The following is a 15513-nucleotide window of genomic DNA, read 5'->3' as shown; positions in this document are numbered from 1 at the left end:
TGTTAATAAAGCATTGTCTATCCCTTCCTGAACCTTCGTGGTGATGGAACACGATACCTGGTTCGAACCAATTCCATTTTATGGAATAAAACCCTTATGAACTCAGATGCCACGGACTCTGCCTCTCATTTGATTGAGCTATTTTTATTGAACTTTACCGCATAGAAATTCCGCATAGGTAAACTTTTATTTACCACAGCACGGGACAAACTCCTAGCGCTAAAAATCAGTGCGAGCAGCGTGACTTAACAGACTCCTCCGCTGGCAGAACTCAGCAGAGCGCAGCAGAGTTTTTCTGGCACTTCACTGAGTTCCACGACGTGAAACTCCGTGAACTCCACCCAGGCTTAACCACAAGTTGGAACCAGTAACCTCGGTTCCAGGATTGGCTCCCTTGAGCTTCTTCGTTGCAACGAGTGTGTGTATCATTTTGGCATCCATGGTGGCGAGAGGGCACCAATGGCCAAGATTTCTTTAAGAAGGGCTTCCTTGTTGACCCCATCTGAGTCCGGTGGGGAGGGCTTCATCGGTTGGCGAGAGTGACGCACAGCTTCTGAGAGCAAGAGCTGACGGGCCGGCTGCCTCTGAGTCAACATGCAGTATAGGTGGATTCCACTGAGGTCTGGCTGTTATCCCTGCGGCTGGCAGGAGACACCAGAGGATGAAAGTCAGCATGGAACCTGTAAGCCACTGTGGGCCGGGAAGAAGAGAGACTTGGTGAATGGCTGCCTACTCCTAAAGCCACCAGTAGCTGCCAGCTACCTGACCTCACGTCGAATTCCTGAGAGGGGGTGGCTAGTCCTTAATATTCAAGCATTGAGCGACATCCCCAGTTGCGTGCCCCAAAGGGGGTATATAGCCACCGAGATAGAGGTGGGTGTCCGCTTAGGCCAGGGAGCCTTCCATGGCAAAGGTGGACCCTGCGCTCCATGTAGACCCCAGCGGGTGTCGCCCTCATCGCCCGGTCACAGGCTGGGATAATAAGTCCATATATTGATAATATGATGTGCAATCGCAATGGAAGGGTTAGGATGATATCAGAGAAAGAAGGAACCACATACACCTTTGGTTGGTTTGGTACAATCTTATTTTATATTCTTTCACAAAGAAAATGATTTACAATGAAAAAAGGAAGTGGGCGTGGTCTCCCCAGTGAAAAAACAGGATCCTAAGAAATTGGTGACATAGTTGTGACAGTTCTTTTTTTAATTTCAAAGTATTTTATTGATTTTAATTAACAGATACATCAGCATTACTGCAAAGTCTGCGTATCTTTTTAAATATTCAGATAGAAATGGCGCTCTTCAGGTTCACCCTCGTCCTAGTTGGATATAATTGACATGTGATTACTGATGTTTTTCTGGTTTAGATTCTAGAGCCTCCGTTTTGAATGTCCTTTCCGTTACAGGACACGGTCTTTAAAATGTTACTCTTGGAGTTGATCAAGACAATAGAGAAGCGACTATGCATGTTAAATGTGACTTTTGCTGCTGTTTGGTTTTCTCTCCCATTTTTGCTCCACAGGTCCTCATGGTAATTCATACCCATTCCTCTTCGACTATATTTACATTGAAAGGGTTCCTTACCCAATGTTAATTTTATGATTGTTTGTTTCTCTTAACAGTTTTATTCTTAGATGTTCACCCACCTCACATCACTCACCGTTCCGATTGTCATTTTGACAGACTTTCTACAGGTTGACTGTTTACCTTTTTTCTCATTAGGTTCTCATTTCATTTTGATGCGCCTTTCTTCGTGATTTGAAACCTTATGATCAGTAACCTTCTGCTCCTTTTTTCCTACCCTTATGCTTGCTGAGATATGTCCGTCATACACCCTTTACTGTACCATCCCTTTTGTATCACCCCTAGCCCTGAAGAGTCACGGGTTACAACCCGTTTTGACGAAACACGTGTCAGCTGGTTTCATGTTTCTTTGGATCTCCTCTGCAACGAAAACCATGATCACCTATAAAAGCAAATAGAAACAACCACTTGTTGTTAATCCTATCCTATTGTATACAGATGATTACAAATCATGGAACTCTTTACGTGTGCTCTGGACCATGTTTGTAGATACATCAGCATTACTTTCGCAGGGTTAGCCAAACTTAGCCTGTGTTACAGTCATTACAGGTATATGGGAATATGCCTAGCTAAACCCCTCTACGTAGCTTGCAGGAAAAGAGAAAAAAAAAAAAAAATAAATAAATAAAGGGAAAGGGATAGGGTGATAGAAAGAAAGAGACAGGAAAGAAAGGACAAGATGAAAGCCAGGTACCGGAATGGCTCTGTATCGGTGAGTCTGGCTGGGGCTATAGTCAACTGACATTCCACCGGAATACCCTACGGCGGAAATTGCAGGCCCGCAAGTCCCCCCCCCTCCCCCTTGGCGTCTCTTTGTCCTTTGGAGAGGGTGTACACAAGTCTCTCGTTCCCCTCTCCCCGGGGTGAGCCGGGATGTGTTATGGGGAGATCGTGGGAGTCTAGGTATGTATCTAGTGACTCTCACATCCCTCTGGTTGCTGGCCTCCATGATGAGTTCTGCAGCACCATATTGTCTGCGCTCTTAACAAGGTTTCCAAAATGTTCACAAAAGTCGACAATTGGTAAATCTGTTACGTAGTATCCAGCAACTATACACAATGATATGTGCTGTGAATGGTTTGCGCTCTCTATTTGTCAAGGCAGCTCCTCTGGTCATGGGGTGCTCACGGGAGTTCTCCCTGAGGCCTTGATGGGCCCATGAGTGGGGGCAATCCACCAGGTTGCTGGCAGGTGCAAGGTGCGGACCCCAGACATGGTACTGTCCGCTCACCTCTTCATCTGCAAGGCAGAGGGACTGTCCTGTGGGGAGGCAAGACAGCGGGCCGCCCAGCTGCTATAGGAGCCCGTCCACAGGCGACACCACCCAGGACACCCAAGGAGATGCAGTGCGTGGCTGCTGTAGCAATTCCAGCGCGAGTAGCCGCTCCAAGCGGTCAAGCCAGGAGCTGCGGGCGGTGGCCCGCGCAGTGCTCTAACAGAGTTTGGCCACCTTGGTCGGCTCCAAGCTCCGCCTCCCGCACACCACAATTGTACAAGGCCCTTGCGCCACTTTTGCGTCACTTTTCCCTTGTTAAAAAAGACGCAAAAGTGAAGCAAGGGCCTTGTAAATAAGCCCATTGGTGTTTCAAAGAACTGTACAGTTTTTCTTTGTAACATTGTATTAGAATCTACATACAAAACATTGCGGGAAACTTCTGCCTGCTTTGAGCCACGTATGCGTCATTTTTTCCGCATAAGTCTACCGAATTCACTAAGCACATGTTCATGCTGACCACGAATAAGCTTTCTCCCCACAGCTTCTGACAGGCTTTTTTCCCCTCTTTTTCTCCTTTTCCTCCCTAACAGGCATTGTTTGTACATTCAGGCAATTAATTCAATAGTCCTGGTTATGATCCCATTATTCTTTGTGCAAGGGATCGAAATGTCGGCGACCAACTCAATAGTTCCGCGCTTAACCAAAGTGCAAAAGAGTGTGGACGCTATTATGGATAGCTCATTCATTTTCTGATTTAACCAAGCTTCCGGGTAAAATCTTTTATGCATAAATATAGCGCCCATCATGGTCTATATTACATTTGTTGGGGTGATTTTCAGCAGCACCCACTTGTATATTTACTTGCTAAGTGGACTTTTGTATTCACTGTAGGGGCCTGTGTTTGACCTCATGGTCACAGGTTCAAATCCCAGAGGGTCTACTCAGCCTCTCATCCTTTATGAGGTTGATAAAATGAGTACCATTGAGTTGGGTAACAATAAACATCTGTTATTCAGCGCCAAGATGCCCCTTTCGGGGTCAACGTGCGCTTCACAAATACACGTTATGTTATTTCTGGAGCTGTTCTGGACTTGTCGTTCTTCATTAAAGAGGGTCTATTTTTGCACCATGACGAATTCGATATGGCGCTCACCTCATTACAAGTGACGCTTGCTCGTTTTGTGGTTCGCAGTCCTCATAAAGCACAGCAACATCTGAACTACAAGTACCAGGATGCACTGGGAACGTCTCTTATTCTTCTCTATACTCAGACCCATTGGCTATTCGTGACCAGCTGTGACTCCTCAATATCTGGAGACGGTCTGGGATCTGGGTCTTTGTTCCTGGGTGTTCCAGGCCTCTAGCTCCATCACACCCCTAACGACTAGAACAGTCAACCTCGAAGCTGGCGAACAAGGTTTGAGTCTCGGCACGGATGCTCAACATCCTGTGATTCTGGGCAAATCACTTAATCTCCCTGTGCCTAACAAAATGAATGTGTTCGTCTGTAATGCAACTGGTGCTCATGGAAAGAGCTCTGATACCTTTGGGCCAAGTTTGTGCTACATAACACCCCCCATGCCCCATCCCAAAAAAAGCCATCCCAAATGACCAATATGGAGGTGTGAACGAGGCTCCCACTGTGTGGATTGGCAGAGCCCGGCGTCGCCAGTGTGCGACATCAGCAGAGAGCGGGAAGGCGGGAAAGCCAGCTCCAGTAATGCTTTCATCCTGTTCCTTCTGGGAATGTAATAGGTTTAAGATTAAAGCTGTACAGCAGGAGGTGCTTGCAAGCGATGCAAGACAGTTTATGGATGTCTCTTCAGGAAGAGGCATTGAGGAGCACAGGCGCGGCCCGCTCAGGCCTTCCGCTTGCAGCGCTTGGCCGCCATGCTGGATCCAGCGGGGATGGAGTTTCGCGTACCGGGCTTGGCAGCCGCCTGAGCGGGCCTTGGGACAGCGGGCTTTGGTTTCAGTTAATGAGCTCCAGCACAGAGAGGGGTCACGGGAGCGTCGCAGCCCCCAGCCTGCAAGGCTCAAGGTATAGAGTTTACAGACAGAAGTTGGTTATATTTTTTTAGCCCGGGCCTAGCAGCATGGCAAGGTAAAGCTTCCAGGGTGCTGTGGTGAACCGGAAGTACTGCAGGCTAAACAGCTATTCAACCACAGGCCAAAAGGCCTTTCATCTGCTCCCTGGAGATACTTTCCTCTATCATAAACATGACTTGTATACCGAAAGAGAGGCAACCACAGACAATTAGTAAGTATTATAAGTTCAAGAGATGAGTAAATGAGTTTCCACACAAGTCCTGGATATTGAGTTAATTGATTAGCTTTGATTCTATCTAGTTTGTTGTCTGTCAGCCTCTCTGCAGCAGCCAAGCACTGGTATGCTGCACCCTTTGCTTCCCATCATTGGCTCCACTGATGCTCCTCACGCCATGCGCACCGCTGCAGATGCTTCTCTATGACAGGGTATCCGTGTATAGTGATGCCTGTGTTTTTTATTTGGCTTGGTGCATGGGTTATTGTATGTTTGAAGGATTTTTGGAGAATAGGTATCTGCAGGCGTTTTGCTCTGTGCACGTGTTCATGCTCTGTGTTTTGGAACTCATATGTTGTGTGATTGTGTGTAAGCACTATGAAAAATCCAAATCTATTGTCTTTGACAGTCATTCTTTAATTATTCTGTCAAAGAATTCATGTATTTATTTTTAATCACGAGGCTTCCCTTTCTGTGCCGCCACAGCAGCTGTTTGCATTCTATAGCTGGGTTCATTAACATCTGAAGAGTGAAAATTCCACTTCCACCTTGGGATTGGTTCCCATGTCAATGTCCACTTCCTGTTGGTGTCCCACAGTGTCATTGTCATCTTTTTCATTGCTGCAGTATTTCTGTAGTGCACATTACCGTGGTCTACTGGTGTTGGTAGTAGGAGAATGCCCTCTGATGCCAGATTAGGGAACCAGATATATAAATTCAGTTTGTGGTTGTGCCTCTTTGTGTGATCATCGTTGCCTCTCCATCATCACTGAGTGTCAACATCATAGGGTGCATATCATCATAGAGGGTACACCATCATTGTATGTGCCTCAGCTATGGGTGTGTACCTTCTTTGGGGGACCATTATCGCTGGGTGCGCATCTTTCTTGGGTGGACATCATCATCCGCTGTCCATCGTCATTGGGCATCCATCGTCATTGGGTGGTCATTTTCAGAGGGTACACATCATCACTGGGTATCCTTTACCGCTGGGCGTGTGGCTTCATTGGGTGCAAAGATTCATTGGGTGCCCACGCTCCACCCAAGGAAGGCCTTCCCAGTGCAGGGTAATGCAAGGCAGCATCCTACACTCCCTGGCATTATTCCAGATTTACTAAGCCATGCAGGACCACCGAGGTGGCTTTGTGTGGCTTAGTACATCTCACTGAAGCCCTTGTGTAGCCTAGCACTGACTTGCATGAGGCAATGGCAATGCAAGGGCTTAATGAATCTGGGCTAGATTGTCCATCATCATTGGGTGTCCATGATCATTGGGTGTGCATCAATATTGGGTGTCTTCATCATGGGGTGTCCATCATCATTGGGTGTCCAGCATCATTGGGTGTCCATCACCATTGGGTGTCCATCATCATTGGGTGTCCAGCATCATTGGGTGTCCAGCATCATTGCGTGTCCATCAACATTGGGTGTGCATCACCATTGGGTGTCCATCATCACTGGGTGTCCATCATCATTGGGTGTCCATCATCTTTGGGTGTCCAGCATCTTTGGGTGTCCATCATCACTGGGTGTCCATCATCATTGGGTGTCCAGCATCATTGTGTGTCCATCAACATTGGGTATGCATCACCATTGGGTGTCCAGCATCATTGGGTGTGCATCAGCATTGGGTGTGCATCATCATTGGGTGTGCATCATCTTTGGGTGTCTTCATCATTGGGTGTGCAGCATCATTGGGGTGCATCATCATTGGGTGTCCAGCATCATTGGGTGTTCAGCATCATTGGGGGTCCATCATCATTGGATGTGCATCAATATTGGGTGTCTTCATCATTGGGGGTTCATCATCATTGGATGTGCATCAATATTGGGTGTCTTCATCATTGGGTGTGCATCATCATTGAGTGTCCATAATCTTTGGGTGTGCATCATCATTGGATACGCATCAATATTGGGTGTCTTCATCATTGGATATGCATCAATATTGGGTGTCTTCATAATTGGGTGTGCATCATCATTGAGTGTCCATCATCTGTGGTTGTGCATCATCATTGAGTGTCCATCATCTGTGGGTGTGCATTATCATTGAGTGTCCATCATCTGTGGGTGTGCATCATCATTGAGTGTCCATCATCTGTGGGTGTCCATCATCATTGGGTGTCCATCATCTGTGGGTGTCCATCATCATTGGGTGCCCATCACCCTTGGGTGCCCATCATCATTGGGTGTCCATGACCAATGGATGTCTATCATCAAGTTTGCGTCATCACTGGGTGTCCATCATCCCTGGGTGTGGAGCTTTATTGGATGCACGCCATCACTGGGTATCCATCATCATGGGGTGAGCTGCTTCATTCGATATCCATCCTCACAGGTGTACATCATCATTGAGTGTCCATCATCATTGGGTGAGCTGCTTCAATGGGTGCCCATCATCATGGGTGCACAGCATCATCACGGTGGACATCAACATTGGGTGAGCCGCTTTAATGGGTGCCCATCATCATGGGTGCACAGCATCATTGATTGTGCATCATCATTTGGTACTAGAGGTGCAGATTGGGACCGTGTGCCAAATTCCGAAAGGAGTTGGTGTCAATGAGCTGGACGGAGCACAGCAGCCCATGATGGAGCTCCATTTTGAGAAGCGCCTTCTTTCACTGTTAGAATGCTGCCCAAAATTGGAGTACGGGGAAAACCCTTAATCAAGGGGCCCATTGGGATCAGTCTGCAGGGGCATCCCTGGGTGTTCACTGGCACCACGTGTCCCTCATCCCGACAGGCACTCTTGGGGCGTGCTGTGTGCTCTTGTGATGTATTGTGTATGTACCTTTAAATCTGTACTTGATCCATACCATTGTACCAGAACCTTGAGGGTGTGTGTAATGTTGTGGTGTTCTTCCAATATGCTATAATGTGTGTAATAGAAATCATGTTTTCCTCTGCACTTCGAATCTTATTATAGTAACAAGAAGAAGAGGTTTCATTAGAATGAAGGAATGCATTTAATGTGCTTCGAGGAGATCTTGTGGATTCCAGGATTACAGAGGCAGTCTGCGGCCTTGGAGACTGAAAGTTGGCAGCTCCTTCACCAAGGAGGTTCTGGGAGATCTATGGAGTGTGGTGGCGGCTGGCATCCTCGAAAAGGTGTCGGTGAACCTGGAAAGGGCATAAGACGTTTGCATGTACAGTGCAGCCATGCTGGATTTCTTATGTATATTTAGAACATATGTAACAAATCCTTTTTGTCCAATTATATGAAAGAGGGATGTGTTGTCATGTGTTGTGTCTGCATCTTTTAATACCATTCCAGATGGACCTTGAAAGGTTTGAATGCTGGTATGTTCTGGACCAGGCGGTCGCAACCACCCTGGTCCTCTTAGAGGTAACTTGTTGCAAAATGTGTAGAATAAACCACTATTTCTCCTCTTTATGGTTTGAGTGGGGCTGTTTTTCATGGGCCGAACCCCAGGTTGGTGCACCATTAGTGCATCTTTTGAGGGCCTCTCTGCCGCTGCGCCCACATCAGTAATATGACCTCAGTGCATTCTAAAGATCTCTTACCATAAAAGGAAATGCTCCTTGGCAATGTGCAAGTATAAAATGTGCACTAGGTCTTATAGCACGACCTGTGCACGCGTATGAGACCCCTCCTGTAATACAGTAGTGTCCCAGGGGAACAAAACCATGAACCAACGTACACTATGGGCCTCATTTATGGGGTTTCGGCATAGGGCAGCACAGCAAGCCATTGTGCTACACTGCCCTATGTCAAGGTGAAAAGACAGAAATGCACTGCTTTGATCTAATACGGTGTATGCCTGTCCCTTCCCCCTGCGCTGCTGCTGCTTTGGGAGCCTTCGGCCCATGCAGGCACCCTTGCACCTTGGTGGGCATGACTGTTTTTGTGCAGGAAGGGGCATCTTCCGGCATGAGAGCAATCCACAGAGGAGCTTCCCTCCGTCTATGTGTGCTACAGAATGCGTCAAACATAGGAAGAGGAACAAATGAGGAGAAATCAAGATATTTCTCCTCGTTACGCCTGCCCTAGGGAAGCGTGAGATTTTGATGCAATCTTTTTATTAACATCGCTCATATCATCATACGCTGAGATTTCAGATTCTTGTCAATCTGGGAATGCGTCAAAGCCCACGGGAGTTGCGTGGGAGCGCCCACTGCAGCACCCATGGAACGCCTCCCGTGCGCAGAGTAAGGCCGCGCATAGATTTGCAATGCGTCGTCTTACTCAAGATTTATGAGGCCACTTAAAGCCACGCAACGTGGCTTCGCGTGGCTTTACAAATCTGACTCAGAGCCTTGTGTCAGCCATGGACCACTTTGTGTGGTGCAAATGTGACACACGGCTCTCATAAATAAGGCCCTAAGGGCCAGATGTAGGTCTCCAAAAACCGGTCGGAAACGACCGAAAATACCAATTTTCGGACGTTTCCAACCGGTATTTGGACATTGATATGTAGGGGTTTAAAAAACTTACAGATTCGGTAATTTTACCGAATCGGTAAAATTACAGAATCTGTAAATTTACCGATTCTGTAAATTTTACTGATTCGGTAAAATTACCGATCGGTAAAAATACTGAATCTGTAATTTGCTTTGTAGGTAGCACTGTTAACAGTGCTACAGGCCATTCAGGATTCGGTATTTACCATGTAATACTATTATATGGTAAATAACGAATTCCTGTGTACATGCACATCTGTGCATGTACACCTGTGCCACGTGGCACACAGACATGCCCTAAGGGCATGTATGTGTGTCACATGGCACACAAGCCTGAAACAGGGGTGCAACAGGGTGTCAAAGTGACACCCTGTTCCCCCTGTCAATTCGGTAAATTTACCGATTCGGTAATTACCGAATCGGTATTTGCTATTGATTCCTATGGGCTTCAAGGCCCATAAGAATCATTGGCAAATACCGATTCGGTAAATACCGAATCTTACCGAATCTGTATTTTTTACCTATTTTTTACCTACATAGGTTTTACTGATTCTTAAATACCGAATCGGTAAAATTCGGTATTTAAGAATCGGTAAAACCTATTTACCTACATCTAGCCCTAAGTCCCTAGGCCCTTCAGCAATCTGGCTCCTTGTTTAAAATACAAAGTTGCATGAGAGTAGGGCCTGTCAAGGCAGAGCCCTCCCCTCTGACTGCCCCTCCTGGGTTAGTGGACCCAGCCTGCATGACCACAGCTCCTTGGAAATAAGCCCCGCCCAATCCTTTAACAGTTCAAATTCAGCTAAGCCAGACCGTGCTCTTTAAATTAGGAAAGTTTGCCTTAAACAACATTTCAAGGAAAGGAGAGAGCAAGATAGAGCCCTTTTTGGGGAGTCAAACCCCTTAATGAGGACAACATTTTAGAAAGGGGGTGGAGACAATCATGTGGAAAAAATATCCTTTATTATCTGTTTGAAACATGTGGGTTTATTGCAGCATGGTCCCACCGGATATGGGGGACGTGAAAAAGCATCAGGACGGTGCTTGGCCCTTCCATAAAGTCCCCCTGCTCTGCGGCTTCCTAAATTGTGATGGTGGCTTCAGTGCTTGGGGGAGGGGATTTATGCAAGGAGGTTAAGATCAAACAGTAGAATTCTCATGATCCAATCTCCAAGCAGTCTCCACTGATGCCTCAGACAGAAAGGACCAATGTCAATGCACCATCAAACTCCACCCCTATGACATCACACACGACAAAGGAGACCAATGAGAATCCAAAGAATAGGGGTCTCCAATACCAGACGTTCTTTAGGACATGATTCAACATTCGGAAGGCATTCCAACACAATTTATTTCACAAATTCCTGATCCAGCGTGTTCCCTGGATTTCATAGACGTAATCCCCTTCCACGCGGCAGGGATGATCGACAAGCAGAGATATCGCTCATGCTTTTCCTGTTGCACATTTTCCCAAAGCGTGCACCTGATGCCCAAGAGGTCCAGCCTGACCGGTGTGGGAAAGTCTGTTCAATCCAGCAGCTTTAGCAAACCAATCAGGATAACTTCCCAAACCTTTCAGACAGTGTCATACTCAAACGCCAGGACAAGCCTGGAAGTGCCTCACACTGTTAACACTGCGCCAAAGCACTTGTTTGAGACTCCTGGCTGTGGAGTGTTTCCATGTAGGCTTTACACACTTCCCAGCTGGTCTTGGCTTGAGTTGGGAAATGCGGGCTAATGTATTCCCTGCTGCCCCATGAGCCATCCTCTTCTTCTATGTATAAACCCCTCATAGGATTTAGATTGTTCATACTGGCTGCCCTGCAGCCGACTGACGCCTATTGGTGTCTCAACTCACAACTGCTGTCACAACATCACCTACTCCAAAATCATGTCCTCGATGATGCACTGCTGTCAACGTACCACCCCTGCTTATGATCATACCAAAAACCCAGGGAAGACCCTCCATGATCTATACAGACCAGTGGCGGCTGGTGGAATTTGAACCTGGTGGGGCTATTGAAGTAGGCATCAACGAACGGGAGCGAGCGAGTGAAGCGAGCGAGGCCGACGGCAATAAGGGGGGTGTGGGGGGGGGTTCTCCCCCCGCGAAGAATTTTTTTTAAAAATTGCATTTTTTGGTGCAATTTTCCGCACTATTTCTATGATAAATGGACTGAAAAATCAGTTCTTCTAGGCATTCATAAAAGAAAACTCATACATTATTTCAGAGAATTTCTGTGTTGCCAAGCAAGACTGACTTCTGAAGAGGGCCAGGGTACTAAGCCAGGTTGCACATCCACAAAGAAACACACTTGTAATTTCCTACCAAAAATGACGGCTGGCCATTTCCTTTTCTGCATCAGCTATTCAACGTTGATTGCCCAGTAATCATTATGACATATTAAATAGCTACATGTATAAGAAATATCAATTTGAAACAAACATTTAATTTTTAGGAAGTCAGCAAAAGCTTTGATTTTTGAGCAAGGCAATTTTGCAAAATAATTAAGTAAATATTGTATTTAAAATAGTTCATATAGCGCTCTGAAGCCTTTGGGTCTATCAGTATTTTAGAAAACCACTAAATAAAAATAAGTTAGGAAATGAGTGTAATATGTATTGCTTATAATATAAGAAATATCCATTAAAAATCTTTCATTTATTTAAGAAAGAACAAAAATGTTATTTGCATAAGCAGGCTAGGTACAAATGTTTTACTTTATTTTTAAATACTTTGCATGCCACTCTCAGGCCCTTGTGGCAGTCAGTATAGTAGAAAATGGCTACATAAAAATAAAATATGAAAATAAATAAATGTATATTTTAAGAAATATCCCTTCAAAACCAATATGATATTTGTAAACACAAACAAAATTATTTTAAATAATTCTATGCAAATTGTTTGAATGCCACTCTCAGGTCCTTGTGCCCTTCAGCCAGCACGATTCAGGGTAAAAACGTTTTTGCGAAACACTATGACTCAAGCTAGACTTAATGCTTTGGCTATGCTGTCGATGGAAAAAGAGCTAATAAAGGAAATACCAGAATTCAACAAAAGAACAATTGAAAAGTTTGTTCATATTAAAGATCGACGAGCAAACTTTCTATATAAATAGAAAATATGAATCTGATGTGTGATCATAGTTTCAGGTGTTTATAGCTCAGTTTGTTTTGTTTGATAACATTAGGAAGTACTGTTGGAAATGTTCTCATTCCATTTATTATTCATACAACTCCTGTACAGTTGATATATATTTATATATGTGTGCTTATGTATCTGTGAATTTATATATATTTGTTTTCATATTTTAATATTATTTAAAATATTTTCGTTGTTAGTGTTTTGAGGGTATATGTACAACATTTAGTTATTTTCCTAATTCATTTTTATTTAACCGTTTTCTACTGTACTGACAGGGACAGGAACCTTCTACCTGAGATTGACATGCAAAGTATTTAAATATTATTTTTATTTTGTCAATTGTGTTTAAAAATATATTGGTTTTGAAAGTTCTTAAAATGTACATTTATTTATTTCCATAATTTCTTTTTGTTTAACTTTTTCTGCTGTGCTGGCTGGGTAAGAGTGGTCTGCTTAATTCAGACACTCTGTTCATCACCACCCCCTTTTCTGAATCGTTTTTGGCCACTATAGGTGTGGCAGGGTATACTCAGACATGAGTCCCTTGCTCACTGCACCATCAGGATTCAAACAAGCCGGGCCGACGACGGCTGAAATGCCAGAAACCGGTCCCCGGAAGCTTGTCTCCTTTCTGGTGAAGAATTAGCTTGGTAGTTTAGTCTGCCCTGTTCCCATGATGCACTGGGCCAGGGACAGACTGATTTGCACATAGCCAGGTTCTAAGCTGGGATGGTGCAGTGAGCTAAATAATGGTGATGGATCAAGCCCTGATCTTTGGACTGGGTAAGAGTGGTCTGCTTAATTCAGACACTCTGTTCATCACCACCCCCTTTTCTGAATCACCCATGAGCTTGTCAGCACTCTATGCAGCACCACCCAGAAACTCCATAAGAAACTGCAGAACATCAAGAACACCTCCGCCAAACTCATCCTGAACATCCCACGCCGCAGCCACATCACCGGCCACCTGAGAAGGGAAATATCCAATACAACGCATGCCATTACAACGCAGTGCTATTACAATGCATAGCATTACAATGTAAAGCATTATAATGCATATACTTTTACCACACATGCCTTTACATGAATTTCTTTGTATAGGCAAGCATGGTAAAAGCATATGTGTTTTACATGTAAGTATAACGTAAGTATAGGGTTTAGGGTGGGTTTGGGTTTTGAGGTGTAGGGGTATAGGTTTGGGTTGCCAAGATTAATTTTAGGGTTCAGGATGGGTATATGTTTTGGGGTGCCAAGGTTCATTTTAGGATTCAGGGTGGGTTTGGATTTTAGGGTGCACAGGGTAATTTTAGGGCTCTGACAAATTTGGATTTTGTGGTGCCAAGGGTAATTTAAAGTTTTAGGGTTTGGGGTTGTAAGGGTAATTTTAGGGTTCAGGGTTGGTTTGGGTTTTGGGGTGGTAAGGGTAATTTTAGGGTTTAGGGGGTATGGGTATTAGGGTGGTAAGGGTAATTTTAGAATTTTAAGGGGGTAGGGCTATTGGCACTGGTACAAAGGGTAATTTGGGGGTTGCCTGGGGTATTAATATATAAATATATATATATATATATATATATATATATATATATATATATATATATACACACACACAAACAGAGACACACAATTACTTACCTTAACCACTTTTACCAAGTATATGCCTTTACCACGCATGTCTTTGCCTTGTAATGGCATGCGTGGTAAAGGCATATGCATGGTAAAAGTGTGCTTTGCAATGGTAATGCGTTGTAACAGCACTTGTGTTGTTACAACCGCGTTATAATGGCATTCTTTGTGTTGGCATGCGATATAACGTCATATATTCCCTGAGAGACCTTCACTTGCTATCTTTCAACAAAAGAATTACCTTAGCTGAAGCGCCTCACGCATGCCTACAAATCCCTCCACAACGCCAGACATACATAGCTCAACCACCACTTCTGCTTCTACACTCTCCCCTGACATCTCCACTCCGCCCAACTGCCGCAGGCCACCATCACACATCTGTAGACCAGTGCTGGAGAAAGATCCTTGTCTAAACTTCTGGAACGTACTGCCTCTGCACCTCAGGCAATCACCATCACGTCCGCAATTAAGGAAGGACCTCAAGACTTGGCTCGTCAAATCAATCGCAGATCCCCTCCCCTCAACCCCCCACACACAGCGCCTTGAGACCCTACGGGTGAGTAGTCTTGCTTTAAATAGTAATTGATTTGAAGCAATGGAGCAGAAAGAAAGGCTTAAAGCTTATCACATCATAAGACACTTGCTTTTGAATTTGTATTTGCAAACATTTTAAATTTAAATACCACTATTTTGTTTCTATTTCTTTTTATAGTGCTACTCATCCACATGTAGGGTGTCAAAGCGCTTTAGATCACATGTACACATATATTGACAATAAATGAAGAGTGTAAATCAATGTACAGATTGTGTAACAAAAGTAAGTGAGGGTTACAAGGTTGAAGAGTTGCATGCTGTTTATAGCTCACTGTGCTATATGGGAAGGATTAACATGTATGGACTGTACATAACCAAATGAGCTCTGTATTCAAAGCAGTAACTCACTTATCTAGTTTCATAAAATAAAAATCTGTCATCTGCATATTACATAGCATTTTGCATGAAGTGCACTGCATGAGACACATTAACCCTTGCAAGTTTATTTAAATGCACTCATGAGTCATGATACTAGACTAGAGTGTGCTATATGTTAAAATAATTACAAAGTAGTATATTTAAATAATGGAAATATTGCAAAAATAATTTCAAAGAACAATAATTAATACTTCACACTTACCCCAGTTATCAGGCAGCTTCTGTCTCAGCCGGTTGATGCTAGTTGCTGGCTGGCTGTGCTTCTCCTTTTCTTTTGTTGTCCAGC

The sequence above is a fragment of the Lissotriton vulgaris genome, chromosome 8, assembly GCF_964263255.1.
Source record: "Lissotriton vulgaris chromosome 8, aLisVul1.2, whole genome shotgun sequence".
NCBI lineage: Eukaryota > Metazoa > Chordata > Amphibia > Caudata > Salamandridae > Lissotriton > Lissotriton vulgaris.
This window is presented reverse-complemented; position numbering follows the sequence as displayed.